The sequence below is a fragment of the Myotis daubentonii genome, chromosome 1 (genome assembly GCF_963259705.1).
Source record: "Myotis daubentonii chromosome 1, mMyoDau2.1, whole genome shotgun sequence".
Taxonomy (NCBI): domain Eukaryota; kingdom Metazoa; phylum Chordata; class Mammalia; order Chiroptera; family Vespertilionidae; genus Myotis; species Myotis daubentonii.
In genome coordinates this window covers 109,970,540-109,986,248 of record NC_081840.1, presented here as the reverse complement: position 1 = coordinate 109,986,248, position 15,709 = coordinate 109,970,540, and the positions used below count along the sequence as shown (strand labels likewise).

The 15,709-nt window shown below is 43.8% G+C and overlaps 1 protein-coding gene across 14 annotated transcripts in view; it reads left to right on the top strand.

The window, feature by feature from the left end:
* Positions 1-15,709, top strand: part of PML (PML nuclear body scaffold) — a 66,744-nt gene that overhangs the window by 2,775 nt on the left and 48,260 nt on the right. The window lies entirely within an intron of this gene.

The window sequence follows — 15,709 nt, the reverse complement described above, 5'->3', positions numbered from 1 at the left end:
GAAATTTTCCAGAAGCGCTGCCATGGGGTCTCTGTATAGCTGGATTCTAAGATGAGAGAGATGCAGGCAGTTTCTGTCTGAAAAGTCAAAACCTAACCACCGCACTATCTGGGAATGTATGTATGGAAAAAATCAATTCCAGTTATCATTATTTTCATTAAACAGCATAAGATTTCAATTATTTTTAAAAATAAATAATACTATTTATATGGTTCAAAAATTACAAACAAAACTGATGTAGAGAGTGCTAAGTCTCTGTTTCTCTTTATAATCTGCCTAATTCCCACCACTTCATCCTCCTCCCATCCAGGTAATCATGGTCACTAGTTTGAATGTTTCCAGAGTTTCTTTGTGAATATATACACAGAAGTTATATAGTCTTTTGAGATCTTATTTATACCCCTTTTGGCCAAAAGAGTAGCATACCTATGTGAACTTTGGGACACCCTCCCCCAATAAATTTCTTGTGTATTGTGTGCTTGTTCTTGGGGATGTAATTTTAAAGTGAAGAATAGGGGACCCTCTGAGAACTGCATTCCTGCTGAGCTGGCTGTGGCTCACTAGGAGGCTTACCACCTGCACTTCCCACTGCCTCTCTTCCCAACCCCTGCCCCCCCACCTCCCGCTCCCAGTTCCTCAACAGTGATATTATCATTTGAATTTGGATTTCTTTGCTTAGTTTTAAGGTTGAGGTTCAGCGGCTTTTCATATGTTTATTTACCATTTTTTTCTTCATTTGTGAGTTGCCTATTTGGGTCCTTTGCCTTTTTTTCCCCTTGGAGGAATTAATCTCTTTAATTGTAGGAGGCTGTTGTAGTGCAAACACAATACTTCACACAGCATAAGGTATTGGTGTTTAAGTTTTTAGTTTTATGTAGTCCAATCCATCAATCTCCCTTTATAGCAAGGATGGGGAACATTTTTCTGCCAAGGGCCATTTGGATATTTATAACATCATTCGAGGGCCATACAAAATTATCAACTTAAACATTAGCCTGCTATAGTTGGTCAAACATTTAATGAACTCACCCCTAATGCCTTGGCAGGGCCAGACCAAATGGTTTCACGGGCCTCATACAGCCCACCGGCTGGACATTCCCCAGCCCTGCTGTATATTTTCTAGCTTTGGCCATCCTAGGAAGGATTTTTTTCCCATATCAATGTTAAAAATATTTTCTTATATTCTATTTTAATATTTGTATGACTTTATTTTTATAATTAAAATTTTAATTCAAATGGTATTTATTTTTGTGTGTGGTATCTATAAGGTAGAAACCTTCACTTTTTTTCTCTCCAAATGAAAAGCCAGTTTTTCTCAATTTTCATTGAAAGATTTTAATAATCCACTCTTGCCCCGATTTGAAATGCCCTAAATAATCATGTACTAAATGCCCATTTAGTCATGAGTATGTTTGTAAATCTCTGTTCTGTGCCAGTGATCTCACTATTTCTATGCTAATCCATATGCTATATGGAACTCTGTGGCTTTGTGTTTGATAGGGCAAGTTCCCATTCTTCAAAAATAACTTGCTTTTCTTTTGCTCTTTCTTATGCAGTTTTACAACTTACATAGTCATTGGGATTTTGATTGAAATTGCAGTAAAAATGGGGTGAATTGCCCTCATCTCTAGTTATATCTTTTGGGTTTTATAGTTTATTCATATATGTCTTGAACTTTTTAAAATTATAGTTAAATTTTGAATATTTAATAATATTGAGAATAGAATGTTAATTACTTCTTTTTTTTTAAATATATTTTATTGATTTTTTACAGAGAGGAAGGGAGAGAGATAGAGAGTTAGAAACATTGATGAGAGAGAAACATCGATCAGCTGCCTCCTGCACATCTCCCACAGGGGATATGCCCGCAACCCAGGTACATGCCCTCGACCGGAATCGAACCTGGGACCCTTCAGTCCGCAAGCCGATGCTCTATCCACTGAGCCAAACCGGCTTCGGCAAGAATAGAATGTTAATTATTTCTAATTGGTTATCATTAGCATTCACTAATCCTCTCAACTTATGTATATTACTTATATCTAGCCAATTATATCGAACTCTTATTCTGGAAGTTTTTCAGTTTCTTTTAATTTTTCTAGGTAACAATCATATCATCTGAAAATAATAAAAAATTTTTCTTTCAGTATTTACACACATTACTTTGTGGCTTTGTTTCATTGGCCAGAACAGTATTGAATAATAATAGTATTTAGAAAAAGCAACTTTATCTTGTTCCTATCTTCATGAAAAGTTTTCTTATGTTTTCTTGTTTAGTATTGTGCTTATTATTGACTTTCTTAGGTAGCTTTTAAAAATCACATTGAGAGCCCTAGCTGGTTTGGCGCAGTGGATAGAGCATTGGACTGTGGACTGGAAGGTCAAGGGCACATGCTCAGGTTTTGGGCTTAATCCCCAGTGGGGGGTGAGCAGGAGGCAACCGATCAATGATAATCTCTCATCATTGATGTTTCTATGTCTCTCTCCCTTCCTCTCTGAAATCAATAAAAGTACATTAAAAAAATAAAAAATAAAAATCACATTGAGAAAGTTGCTTTTCCATTTCTTGTTTACTAAGAATTTTGTTTTATTTTTAACAAATAAAAATATTTGTTAAACACTCAGGAATGAGTGTTCTTTTGGACTCTATTAAGGTTGCCCTTCACCTTTTAGTATTATGAATTATATTAATAGGTTTCTTTATGTTGAGCCATTTTTTAATTCCCAGGAGGAAATCTCTATTTGGTCATAATATACTGTTATTATTTTAATTCATAACTAGTTTCCATTTATAATATTTTATTTAGGCTATTATCTATATTTATAGATGTGATCAATTTTTATGAATATGTATGATTTCTTTTTTAAGTTTTCTTTCAATGAATACTAATCTCTTTCAATGAATTTGTAAGCTTTCCTCTTATGAACATAATCCTATATAATAAAGAGCTAATATGCTAATTAGACTGAACAGCAGAATGACTGTCCGGACCGGATGATGTCGGGGCTGCAAGGGCCAGCTGAGGCAGCCAAGTTGTGAGGGCCAAGCTCCTTGCATGAATTTCGTGCATCGGGTCTCTAATAATATATATAAATTACTTAGCATAGTGCCTTGCACATATTTGCAATAAATGTTAAAATCTTACTATTTATATCCTTTCTCTGCTCTACAGTTTAAAGGATTTAAGCAATTGAGGCTTATAGAAGTTTCTTGAAAAACTATCTGAGACTGGTGCCTTTTTTGAAGAGTAGATTATTTTTCCATGGTATTGATCTACTTTGGATCTTGACAGATTTTCTGGAACATTTTCCAGTTCATCCTGAATTAGCTTTTAGCTTTCATAATTTAAAAATCTCCTTTATACCTGTAACTATATCTTCTTTCTTATTTTTAATATATATTTGTGGTTATTTCAGTGATCTTTTCAAAGTACTAGCTTTTGGTCATATATTCCTTATTAATGTTTTCTTTTCAAGTAGCTTGTAATGTTTGCTTTCTATATTTGATGTTAATTTCTATAGTCTGATCACTTAATATGTGAGAGTTCTATATCTTAGACTATATTGAGGTTTTCTTTGGGGCCTAGCATATTTTTTGAACTAGTATATTCCTAGGATTTTTTTAAAAATGTGTATTCTTTAGAGTACACACATATCTATCTATCTCTCTATATAAAATATGCATATATTTATGTTATATATATTCTTGTTACTCTTGTTTAAATTTTTAGCAAGCATATTACAACATATTTGTGTGTATGTATATACATTTATCAAGAGTAGAGTGCCACTATTCTTCCAGATAAGATAAAAGCTTTAGCCGAAACCGGTTTGGCTCAGTGGATAGAGTGTCGGCCTGCGGACTGAGGGGTCCCGGGTTCGATTCTGGTCAAGGGCATGTACCTGGGTTGTGGGCACATCCCCAGTGGGAGATGTGCGGGAGGCAGCTGATCGATGTTTCTCTCTCATCGATGTTTCTAACTCTCTATCTCTCTCCCTTCCTCTCTGTAAAAAATCAATAAAATATATTTTTTAAAAAAAAGATAAAAGCTTTAGCATATTTTTCTGAGTCTTTTTCTCCATTTTGTTTTCCTACACCCAGATTTAGTTAAAATAACATGAAATTTTAGTTCTATCTAGATTATTGCCAAATTTTTATGCCTCTTCTTGTCTAATCATCTTTTCTTAACAGTTATTAAGTGTCTTAGTCACATTATAACTTACTTGTTATCTATATTTTAGATTTTAATTTCTCTCATTGCTCACAATTTTTTCTACAGCATATCTTCCCCTTTCTTGAATTATTTAATGTGCTTAATTTCCCATTTGCCTGAACTATTTTGAGTAATTTTTTGTTTGTTTTTCAAAAAATTTACTTTCTGAGGCCTTAAGTGTCTTAACTTGAATGTTCTTTTGCTGTCACATAAAGGAAAGTTTTGTTAGGTATAAAAGTCTGGGGTCACCATCACAGTTCCTTCATCTTGGAATATATAAACATTGCTTTATAAATTTCTGGCTTCCAATGTTGCAGATGAGAAATTCAGTTATTGTCTGATATTTTTTCTTTGTGGTTAATCAGTTTTAGTTTCCTAAGGATTTCATATAATTATTTTCTTTTTTCTTGCAATGACTGATCAGGCTGTATTAGATATAGGTCTTTCCCCCCCCCAATGCTCCTCTATGATAGTGTTATCTGAAAAGTCAAGTCTTCATTTCAAAGATGTTGTCTTCTGCTTTTTTATATATTGATTTCCCTTCATTTGCTTATTTTTTTCTTTTTCAACTATTGCTATATGGATATTGGAACTCCAAATCCATTTCTTACATCTTTTATCCTTGTTTCATTAGTTCTTTTACTTCGCTTTTTTTCTTCCAGATTCGCAGAGTTCCTTGAATCAATTTTATAATTTACCAACTATTTTTTTAGGAGACCCCTTTCTACTATTTACTACCTATGATAAGTTTTGTTTTTCTTAGCAATCATGTAGGTTTTTTAATTGCTAAAAATGGTTCATGTTCTCAGTATGCTTTTCTTATCAGCCTGTTCTATGCAGTATATTCTTTAATCTCCCTAAAAAGTAAACCTAGGCCCTGGCCAGTGTGGGTCAGTGGTTGGGCCAGGGGTGGGCAAACTTTTTGACTCGAGGGCCACAATGGGTTCTTAAACTGGACCGGAGGGCCGGAACAAAAGCATGGATGGAGTGTTTGTGTGAACTAATATAAATTCAAAGTAAACATCATTACATAAAAGGATACGGTCTTTTTTTTTTTAGTTTTACTCATTTCAAACGGGCCGGATCTGGCCTGTGGTCCGTAGTTTGCCCACGGCTGGGTTAGACTGTCGGCCTACAGACCAAACTCAGGTTTGATTCCTGGTCAAGGGCTCATTCGTACCTGGGTGCAGGTTTGATCCCTGTCCCCGTTGGGCGTGGGTGAGAGGCAACCAACTGATGTGTTTCTCTCACATTAATGTTTCTCTCTCTTTCTCCCTCCTTCCCTACCTTTCACTCTCTCTAAAAATCAAGGAAAAATATCCTCAGGGGAGGATTTAAAAAAAAGAGAAGCAATTTTTAGATGTTTTATGTGTTTCTGTATTACCCTTTTTTAAGTGTGATCTGAGAATCAGTTTGCTCATTTTGGCTGCTGATTCTCTTTATAGGTCCTGTGGCTCCTTGTAGTCTGCTCACCTGTAAATGTTGATATCTAGATTGTATAGTTTTAATAACTGATGCTGGCAGCAGTTGTATAAACCACAGTTTCCACCTCCCACTCCTACAGTGAGGAGTGTGGTAGCATCCAAGTGGCCCCACTTCTAGTGTGGGGGGTCAGGGGTGGATTTCTCCCCAGGTACAATAGACAAGGCTGGTTCAGCCAGCAAGAGGACAGGATTCTGGACCTGTGAGCATGGCAGATGGCTAAAAAAATGTGACCCTATTGCTAAAAATCATACACAGTTCACACAGTTTCACAATTTACCAGTGGTACCTGAAAAAACTAAACTTGCTTTTTCTGCACAAAACCTAGGTCCTAGAAATAACCCACAACTTTCTCCAGGAATAAATCACTCTACCCTTGGACATTGAGCTGATTAGGATACATGTTAAAGAGCAGTACCAGAGTTGGTCTTAAAGTGGGGCTGTTGGCATTTGGTCACCATGTCTGTGGAATCCATTCTTTCAGCCCACCTTCCTACTGTGTGGCAGGCCCTCTGCTATGTAATCCTATGTAATAAAAGGCTAACGTGCAAATCGGCTGAATGGTGGAACGACCGGTCACTATGACGTGCACTGACCACCAGGGAGAAGACGCTTAACGCAGGAGCTGCCCCCTAGTGGTCAGTGTGCTCCCACAGGGGGAGTGCTGCTCAGCCAGAAGCCGGGCTCATGGCTGGCAAGTGCAGCAGCTGTGGCAGGAGCCTCTTCTGCCTCCCGGCATCACTAAGGATGTCCGACTGATGGCGTAGGCCTGCTTCCTGCCATCAATCGAACATCCCCCAAGGATTCCCATACTATGATAGACCACAGGCCGGGCTGAGGGACCCCCACCCCTGAGTGCACAAATTTCGTACACTGGGCCTCTGGTAGAAAAAATAAAATAGAAGACAAAGGGGCTAGACAAGAACATATTTTTACAAGAGCCTTCTCAACACATGTTTGCAAAACCATCTATAGTTGATAATACTGTAGCATATAATTGAAATTCACTAAGAGAGTAGAATTTAAATATTCTCACCAAAAAATAAAAAAGATACGTATGTGGGGTGATGGATGTATAAATTTACTAGATGGCAGGATTACTTTCACAATCTATACACATATAAACTCATTATCATGTACATTTTAAATATCTTACAGCTTTGTCAATTATCTATATACTAGGGGCCCGGTGCACGAAATTCGTGCACTGGGTGTGGGGGGGGGGGGGGAGTGTCCCTCAGCCCAGCCTGCCCCCTCTCACATACTGGGAGCCCTCAGGCATTGACCCCCATCACCCTCCAATCGCAGGATCGGCCCCTTGCCCAGGCCTGATGCCTCTGGCCTAGGCGTCTGGCCCGGGCAGCGGGGACCTGCAGTGGCAGCGGGGGGTGCTGCGATCGCACGGGCTCCGCCCCTGCCCCTGCAGGACGCCTCTGGCTGAGGCATCTGGCCCGGGCAGCGGGGACCCGCAGTTGCAGCAGCCCCGCGATCGTGGGCTCCGCTTTAGGCCCAGGCAAGGGACCCCTAGCTCCTGGGACTGCCAGCTTCGACCGTGCCCAGCTCCCATTGCTGGCTCCACCCCTAATTCCTGCTATCACTGGCCAGGGCGGAAAAGGCACCTGATTCTCCGATCATGGCTGGGGGGCAGGGCAAAGGCGGCCCCAGGGCCGCCTTTGCCCTGCTCCCCAGCTCTTAGCTCCCCCCTGGGTTTCCGATCACTGTCAGTGGCAGGGGGCTTCTTCCTGCTTTCCCTTTCGCCTCCCTGCATTGTGCCTACATATGCAAATTAACCGCCATCTTGTTGGCAGTTAACTGCCAATCTTAGTTGGCAGTTAACTGCCAATCTTAGTTGGCAGTTAATTTGCATATAGCCCTGATTAGCCAATGAAAAGGGTAGCTCGTACGCCAATTACCATTTTTCTCTTTTATTAATGTTGACTAGAGGCCTCGTGCACAAAAATTTGTGCACTCAGGGAGGAGGGGGGGAGTCCCTCAGCCCGGCCTGTGCCCTCTCGTAGTCTGGGACCGCTCGGGAGATAACGACCTGCTGGCTTAGGCCTGCTCCTGGGTGGCAGAGGGCAGGCCCAATCCCTAGGTGCAGCCCCTGGTCGGGCTCAGAGCAGGGCCGATTGGGGAGTTGGGGCGCCACCCCCTGTCATGCACAGAGCAGGGCGGATTGGGAGATTGCGATGCCACCCTCATTCACGCTCAGGGTAGGGCCGATTGGGGGGTTGGGCACCGCCCCCTGTCACACTCAAGGCAAGGTCGATGGGGAGGTTGCAGGGCCACCCTCTGTCACGCACAGAGCAGGGCCCATCAGGAGGTTGAGGAGCTCCCCCCTGTCACTCACAGAGTAGGGCCGATAGGGGAGTTGGGGGACCGCCCCCTGTCACACACAGAGCAGGGCCGATCAGGGGGTTGGGGTGCCGCCCTCTATCACCCACAGAGCAGGGCCGATCAGGGGGTTGGGGCACCACCCTCTATCACCCACAGAGCAGGGCCGATCAGGGGGTTGGGGTGCCGCCACTGTCACACTCAGAGCAGGGCCGATGGGGAGGTTATGGCTCTACCCCGTCACACACAGAGCAGGGCCCGTGGGGGGGTTGGGGGGGTGGTTGGGGTGCTGCACCATGTCACACACAGAGCAGGGCCAATCAGGGGGTTGGGGCGCCGCACCCTGTCACACACAGAGCCGCAGGGCGATCAGGGGGTTGGGGAGCTCCCCCGATCAGGCACAGAGCAGGGCTGATCAGGGGGTTGGGGCGCCTTCCCCTGTCACAAACAGAGCGGGGCGGATAGGGAGGTTGTGGCCCCGCCCCCTGTCACACACAGAGCCGCAGGGCGATCAGGGGGGTTGGGCGCTGCCCCCTGTCATGCTGATCCCGGTGCCGGGAGGCCTCTCGGCTCCACTGATCCCGGTGCTGGGAGGCATATTACCCTTTTACTATATAGGATAGAGACCTGGTGCACAGGTGGGGGCCGGCTGGTTTTCCCTGAAGGGTATCCTGGATCAGGGTGGGGGTCCCCACTGGGGTGCCTGGCCAGCCTGGGTGAGGGGATGATGGCTGTTTGCAGCTGGTCACACACCCTTCAGGGTGGGGGTCCCCACTGGGGTGCCTGGCCAGCCTGGGTGAGGGGCTGAGGGCTGTTTTCAGGCTGGCGGGTGACTGAAGCTCCCAACTGCTCCTTTTTTTCTTTTTATTCTGGGCCAGCTTTAGCTCTGGCTCCAGCTCTGAGGCCTCTGCTGCTGAAAGCAGGTATCTGGTTTGTTTGGGTTCCATAATCGAAACACTGTATCAACTCCAGCTTTGAGATCCCGGCGGGCTGAAAGCAGGTTTCTGGGGTTTTGTTTTGCTTCTATATTTGTTACAATGTTTCAAACTGCAAGCTCAGAGGCCGGTAAGGCAGGCAGGGAACGTTGGATTCCTCTGTTACTGAAGCAAGCAAGTCTCATGTTAGTTTCAGGCTGCCTGGCTGCCGGCCGCCATCTTGGCTGGCAGTTAATTTGCATATCTCGCTGATTAGCCAATGGGAAGTGTAGCGGACGTACGCTAATTACCATCTTTCTCTTTTATTAGATAGGATATAAAGAACCAGGGTCTGTAACGTTCAAAACGACCGAAGGCTCGACCGAATGCCAGGCTGCGCATGCTGCAGGCTCTGGTGGGCATGGACTGGCGAGCAGGATGAATTGCTGACCTCTCAGAGAAAAAGAGAGGCGGGGCTGATTAGCAGCCGAGCTTCTCTTTCTCCTCGAGAGGTCAGCAGTTCAGCCTGCTTGCCAGCAGCCTGGGGCAGCTACTGATCAGCCCCGCCTCTCTGATCAGGCCCAGAGATAGGCCTGGAGACGCTGACTGGCATAGAAACCAACCAATCAGAACAAACCTGGGTGAACTGCAAGGAGCCAGAGGCTGCCTAGGAGGCGGAGCTTTTGACGCTGACTGGCATAGAAATCGACCAATCAGAACCTAATCTGGGTGAACTGCAAAGGCAGAACCTAAGGTGGGAGCTGAGGAGGGGTTTTAAGGGCAACAGCTGTTTGGTGTAAGGTGTAAGAAAGCGGTTCAATTTTTTAATGACCAGTTTGGCAGTGTAGTGCATATGGCTGGCTATCAGTCCAGATATAGGGATTATGTGTTTTTGTCTGCCAAGAGCATCTCCTCCTGCTGAGAAAGGCTCCCCCTATCCTGTATAATCGATTTAAGCAATCCCATCCTGTATAATCGATCTATACTAATAATAGGGTAATATGCTAATTAGACTGGGTTGACCGGCCACCTTCCGGACATTTGACTTCCTTCCAGACAAAGCCATGGTGGTGGGGGCCGAGGCAGTTAGGGGTGATCAGGCCGGCAGGGGAGGGCATTTGGGGGCAAGCAGGCCGGCAGGGGAAAGCAGTTAGGGGTGAAATAAGGCCAGCAGGGGAGGGCAGTTGGGGGCGAGATCAGGCCTACAAGGGAGGGCAGCTGGGGGTGAGATCAGGCTGGCAAGGGAGGGCAGTTAGGAGCTATCAGGCAGGCAGGCAGAGGCAGTTTGGGGTGACCAGGCAGGCAAGCAGAGAGGTTAGGGACAATCAGGCAGGCAGGCAGAGGGGTTAGGGGTGATCAGTCAGGCAGGCAGGTGAGCAGTTAGGAGCCAGGGGTCCCAGATTGCAAGAGGGATGTCCAACTGCCGGTTTAGGCCCACAGGGATCGGGCCTAAACCAGCAGTCAGACATCTCCCAAGGGGTCCCCAATTGGAGAGGGTGCAGGCTGGGCAGAGGGAACCCCCCCCCACACATACACACACAAATTTCATGCACTGGGCCACTAGTAGGGTATAAATATGAATAGATACAGCTCTGGCCCTCCGTGAGGTCACAGTCTCCTGAAGGAACCAGGTCTGCTCTTAACGTTCTGGGCTGCAGGGTGCTATGAGGAAACCCACTAACCATTGTCAGTCATTCTGTGCTTTGATAATTCCCTTTATTATACTGCCCTTGAGTTTACAGTCTCCCTTGCCAGTATCCCTGTCTGGTGTGTGCTCAGTCAGTTTAAGGGCAGAAGAAAGAGGAAGGTAGGCACAAAGGCAAGTGATCTCAGAAAAGGCCACCTGTCCAGCCTAAATCTGCTGGGGAAGGCAGCCCCAAGAGGGTGTCAACATAGCCTGACATATAAGGAAGGAGAAAGGGCAGGGAGGTGGGAGGAGCAGGCCAAGGTAGCATGGAGACTGCTGCCTTTCAGGAACTGCAGGTAAAGGTGTGCACAAAACAATGTGCAGATGATGTTTTGTTGAGTTGTACACTTGAAACCTGTATGGTTTTGTAAACCAATGTTACCCCAATAAATTCAATTTTTAAAAAAAGAAAAGAAACAGCAAATAAGAGGTTGCTGAATTTAGACCTTCATAAGACTCTTACATTTATTGTTACCTCCTTTTTGTACAGTGCTCTTTATCCAAAGATAAACCATGTTATGAGTTGGGGCAGGAAAAGAAAAGTCTTTCATGAGATTTGTTTGAGACTCAAATTTAATAGGAGGAGGATGCAGAGTATTAGTAAAACACACAGTGCTTATAATATAGATACACAAATAAAAAGAATTCTTTAGATAAGGGGGGGAAAAGTGTGCATTTAAAGCAGGGGTTGAGGTCAGACAAGATGAGCTTGGAGGAATCAGGGCTCTATCCTATAATTTCCAGGACATAGAATGTTCTCAGCTTGCTCCGTTCTCATGCAATTTACTCTTGTTTTACCAGTGAATGACTTATAAAACAAAGTGTATATGCCACCCTATGGGACTCTGTTGGAAATCCACTGATGGGTGTGAATGCAGAGAGTGGAAAGATCAGGTCCTCTCTGTACTGTGCTACTGTGATTGAAATGGGTGAGTTGGGAACAGGGTGAGCAGATTTGCTTCTTTAGCTGATACTTATTTATATCTCACTTCATTCCATAAATAATTTGAGGAGATTTACCACCATGCTGTTGGATTTGTGTGCCCAACAGAAACTGAAGCAAAGAATCTGAACCAAGGAACAGTGAGCCCCATTAGGAGACGGAGGTCATGGTGCAGGTGGGAGTGAGATCTGCAAGAGTGAAGAGATGAAGGGGTGGGGAGAAGGCCAGGGCCTGTCTGACCTAGAGGTCAGGGTGACTTCCACCCTTTCCATCATGTGTGATAGGGATGCTGAGTACTCTTCCCACCCAAGAGTAATGTGGGTCTAGGATGCAGGTGGAGCTGAGACCATGTCTGGGTGTCATATCTCAAAGTTTGACCAGATTGGGTGGGGTGATTAATCCGGGGCCATCAGGTTTGTAGCCAGAAAGAGCTTTAATTACAGTTGAGTGGAGAAAGCAAAAGACTGATTAATAAAGTTTGGGAGGTATGATGAGATCATAAACTGAGAAAAAAGTCCCCAAGACCGGAAGTTGAAATCTTTGGCAGCAGGTTGGGGAGAGGCATGCTGGACAGGCCAGGGCAGAGGTGGATATACATCATGCAGTGACAAAGCTTGTGGCAAGGAACGGGCGGTCTGCTGGCTAAAGAGAAAATGGAAAAGACAGATCCTGATGGGTCTGCTTAGGGTCAGGGCTGGGGGGTGGGGGGAGCCAGGAGCCAAGGGTGCAAACTCTAAGGAGCACCCTTGCCTTCTGCATTCCAGGTGTCTGGCTGGCTTCTCATCCCTTCCCTGCCTGGTGCTCTCCTGGTACCCTCCGTGAAGTTATCAGTAAATTTGCATCTTATTGGTGTTTGGTGATCTCCCTGGGATTGAATGCAGGCCTAAAAAGAGCATCCATGGGCAGATAAAAGGCTGCTTCTGGGAGTTAGGACACTGTCAAATGACCCACTTTCAAGTTTTTCTGTGAATTCACCCAGGAGACTTGGTTTCAGAGCCAGGAACAGCTGCTTTTCCTTTCATGGGGTGGAGGTAGGGGAGATCGAAGGTAGATTTAGTTGAATAATATGTGAGTAAAAGGGATTCTCCCTCCCCCCACCCCCCATGTGCCCTTTTATGTTTTGGAGCAAGAAGCAAAAATTTAAAGTAACCTGCCCTGACTGGTTTGGCTCAGTGGATAGAACCTCGACCTGCAGACTGAAAGGTCCCAGGTTCGATTCCGGTCAAGGGCATGTATCTTGGTTTCGGGCACATCCCCAGTAGGGGGTGTGCAGGAGGCAGCTGATCCATGTTTCTCTCTCATTGGTGTTTCTAACTCTCTAGGCTCTCCCTTCCTCTCTGTAAAAAATCAATAAAAAAATATATTTTAAAGTAACCCAAGCCAAGATCTCTGCTTTCTCCATCTGTAAAGAGTAGGCTTTGCTGCTCAGGGATGGAGGCCATCGACATTTTACAAGAATTTTTTTAACAGTAAGACTGGAAGTAACAGGCTTTTGTCATTGATTTCTAACTCATAAGATTAAACTACCTGGAACCACATCCATCCATCTGTCCAGCCAGCCACTGAACAATCTTTTATTGAACTTTTATTTCATGCCCGACACTGTGATAACTGTTGCTGGGAGAATAAGAATCCCTGTCTTGGAAGTCTAGATCTATGGAGGGTTTCTGTCTACAGTAAGTTGTGGGTACACACAGCCCTGTGCTCTTGTGTACATATTGGAAGACACGGTCAGATAAAGTGCAGAGGCAGTTTTAAGGAGGGGAAAGTTATATTTAATTGGGAGGTTGAAAGAGTTGACATTTGAGCTGTACCTTGACCTTAAAGGTTTGTGTGTATTAGTTTCAACTAAAACAAATGTATAAATTAGTGGCATAATTTAGTTAGTGGCTTAAGCAAAAAATGAGTGAATGACTTAAGAAAGTGAATAGGTATAGAGCTGGCCTCTGGCCTAATCTTATTAGATATTGAAATTGTGTCACCAGGACCTATTTTCTTTGTTTTTTTTTCTTGTGACATGGATTTCCTCCAGCTCAGCTCCATCCTTCTTTGCTGCCAAATGATTGCAGCAGCTCCAAAGGTTACACAACCTCAGCCTCAAATCCAGTGTCAGAGAATAAGAATCTTTCCCCTCATGGGCTGAGAATGGGGAGTGCGGGGCTCCCTAAAGGTGAAGTCCAGTTCCGCATGGTACAAAAAGAAAGAGGAGTGTCCTTCATGTGTCAAATGTCCAGCAACCACCGCAAGTGAAAGCAAAGACGAGGAAAGATTCCAGGTGTGTGGAATGCAGTGGAGCAGAAACTAAAGGGCAGAACAGGTCTGCTGCCGGCCTCAAGTGAAGCTCCCCGACCCTTCGGTGCCTGGGCAGCCCCTTTCCAATAGGACGCTTCCCTTTTCCAACCTGGTCAGAGCATGGACTGTCTGGTTGGATTCAACCTCTTCTTAACACAATAGAGCACTGTCCTATCTTTTGAGATATTTTTCCTGTGCTGTTACCTTAAGTCCCACATTCTCCTGCCAGTAACATTTACTGGCATGTAAATTGTTTGCATCACATAAGATTTTTGAGGAAGAGAGAACTGTCATCCTTGTATAACTGAGGCAAGAGGTGAAAGCATTCATGGGCGCCAACCCGAACAGGAGGGCTTTCCCATGGCGGGGCTGCACAGGATGCCGGATCCCCTGTGCAGACGGTGCTCCTTTCCTGCTGCTGCTGGCCTCTGCATTCAGGCACTCATCAGCTAATAACAGGGCGGAGTTGCCAAAAGGGATTCTATAAGTCACTTGCTTAGAACTTAGAGTGTATTTCCCTTAGAATTAGATTATTAAGAGGAAGCACGCTATTCAAGCAGTATTAAAATTTAATTTTCCTTTACATTAATGAAAGGAAAAGGAACTGAAGTAAAATTGGACCTGCTAAGCTTCAAAGAATATTTCTTCATCCTAAAATATTTTCCTAAAAGATCTCTTTAAGATTAAGTAAAACAGCCCTGACCGGTTTGGCTCAATGGATAGAGCGTCAGCCTGCAGACTCAAGAGTGCCAGGTTTGATTCCGGTCAAGGGCATGTACCTTGGTTGTGGGCACATACCCAGTAGGGGGTGTGCAGGAGGCAGCTGATCATTGTTTCTCTCTCATCGATGTTTCTAACTCTCTATCCCTCTCCCTTTTCTCTCTGTAAAAAATCAATAAAATACATATTTTTAAAAAAGATTAAGTAAAACAATTATTAAGACATTAAGTGCTTTTAATGAAATGCTTCCATTTCAGACAGTAGTGACTGAGCCCCTGCTGTGAACGGTTGGGGCGGCCCCCTGCCATGATCCAGCCTTGGTTCCATGTCACAATTGTTCCAATGGACAGCACTGGTGCTTTTACTTTGACATCACTTTTCATGGGTTTTTTTAATTTTGATTCAGCTCTTGTTTGGATGCATGTTGTCAATCAGCAGTTTTTCTTCCCAGAAGGACGTCTGTGTTCTGAATTCCTAGTCTCTTGGTGTTGAGGATGTCTGTTGGTGGCTCTTAGACTTGAATGACATCTTGCCCAAGTCTAATACTATCCCTGCATCACACTTTTTCTTTTAGAACTTTGTAGACTTGGCTGCATTTTCTTCCACCATCACCTGTTCATGAGGACCAATATATTTGCTTTTTCAGTCTTAATGCCTAGAGATCTTTTTCATTCTTGAAGTTTATTAATTTAACCAACCTGTCTTGGTGTTGAGCATTTTGTATCAAATTATTCTGGAATCTGGCATGCTCCTTCAATCTAATAATTCTGTTTGTTTCAGTGAAGTTTTCTTACATCTCCTCTCTCTTCCTCCTTATTTTCCTCTTTTTGCTCTATGACCATTAGTATTACAATTTTTAATTTATTATTTTAAGTTTTTTTCAGATTACTAATCTGAACAGTATTACTATAATTTGGGGGAACTTACTTAATGACTATTGAATGAGTAATGAAGAGCAAAACCACAGTATACATTCAGAGCTACATAAAATCATTGTACACACATTTTTATAAGGTACTTGAGAATATCAAAATTGTTTGTGTCACATAAAATTCACTACCTGTTTCTATGTCACCAGATTCTATTAACATTTAATTATTAACTTTAGTCATTTAATTTTCTAACA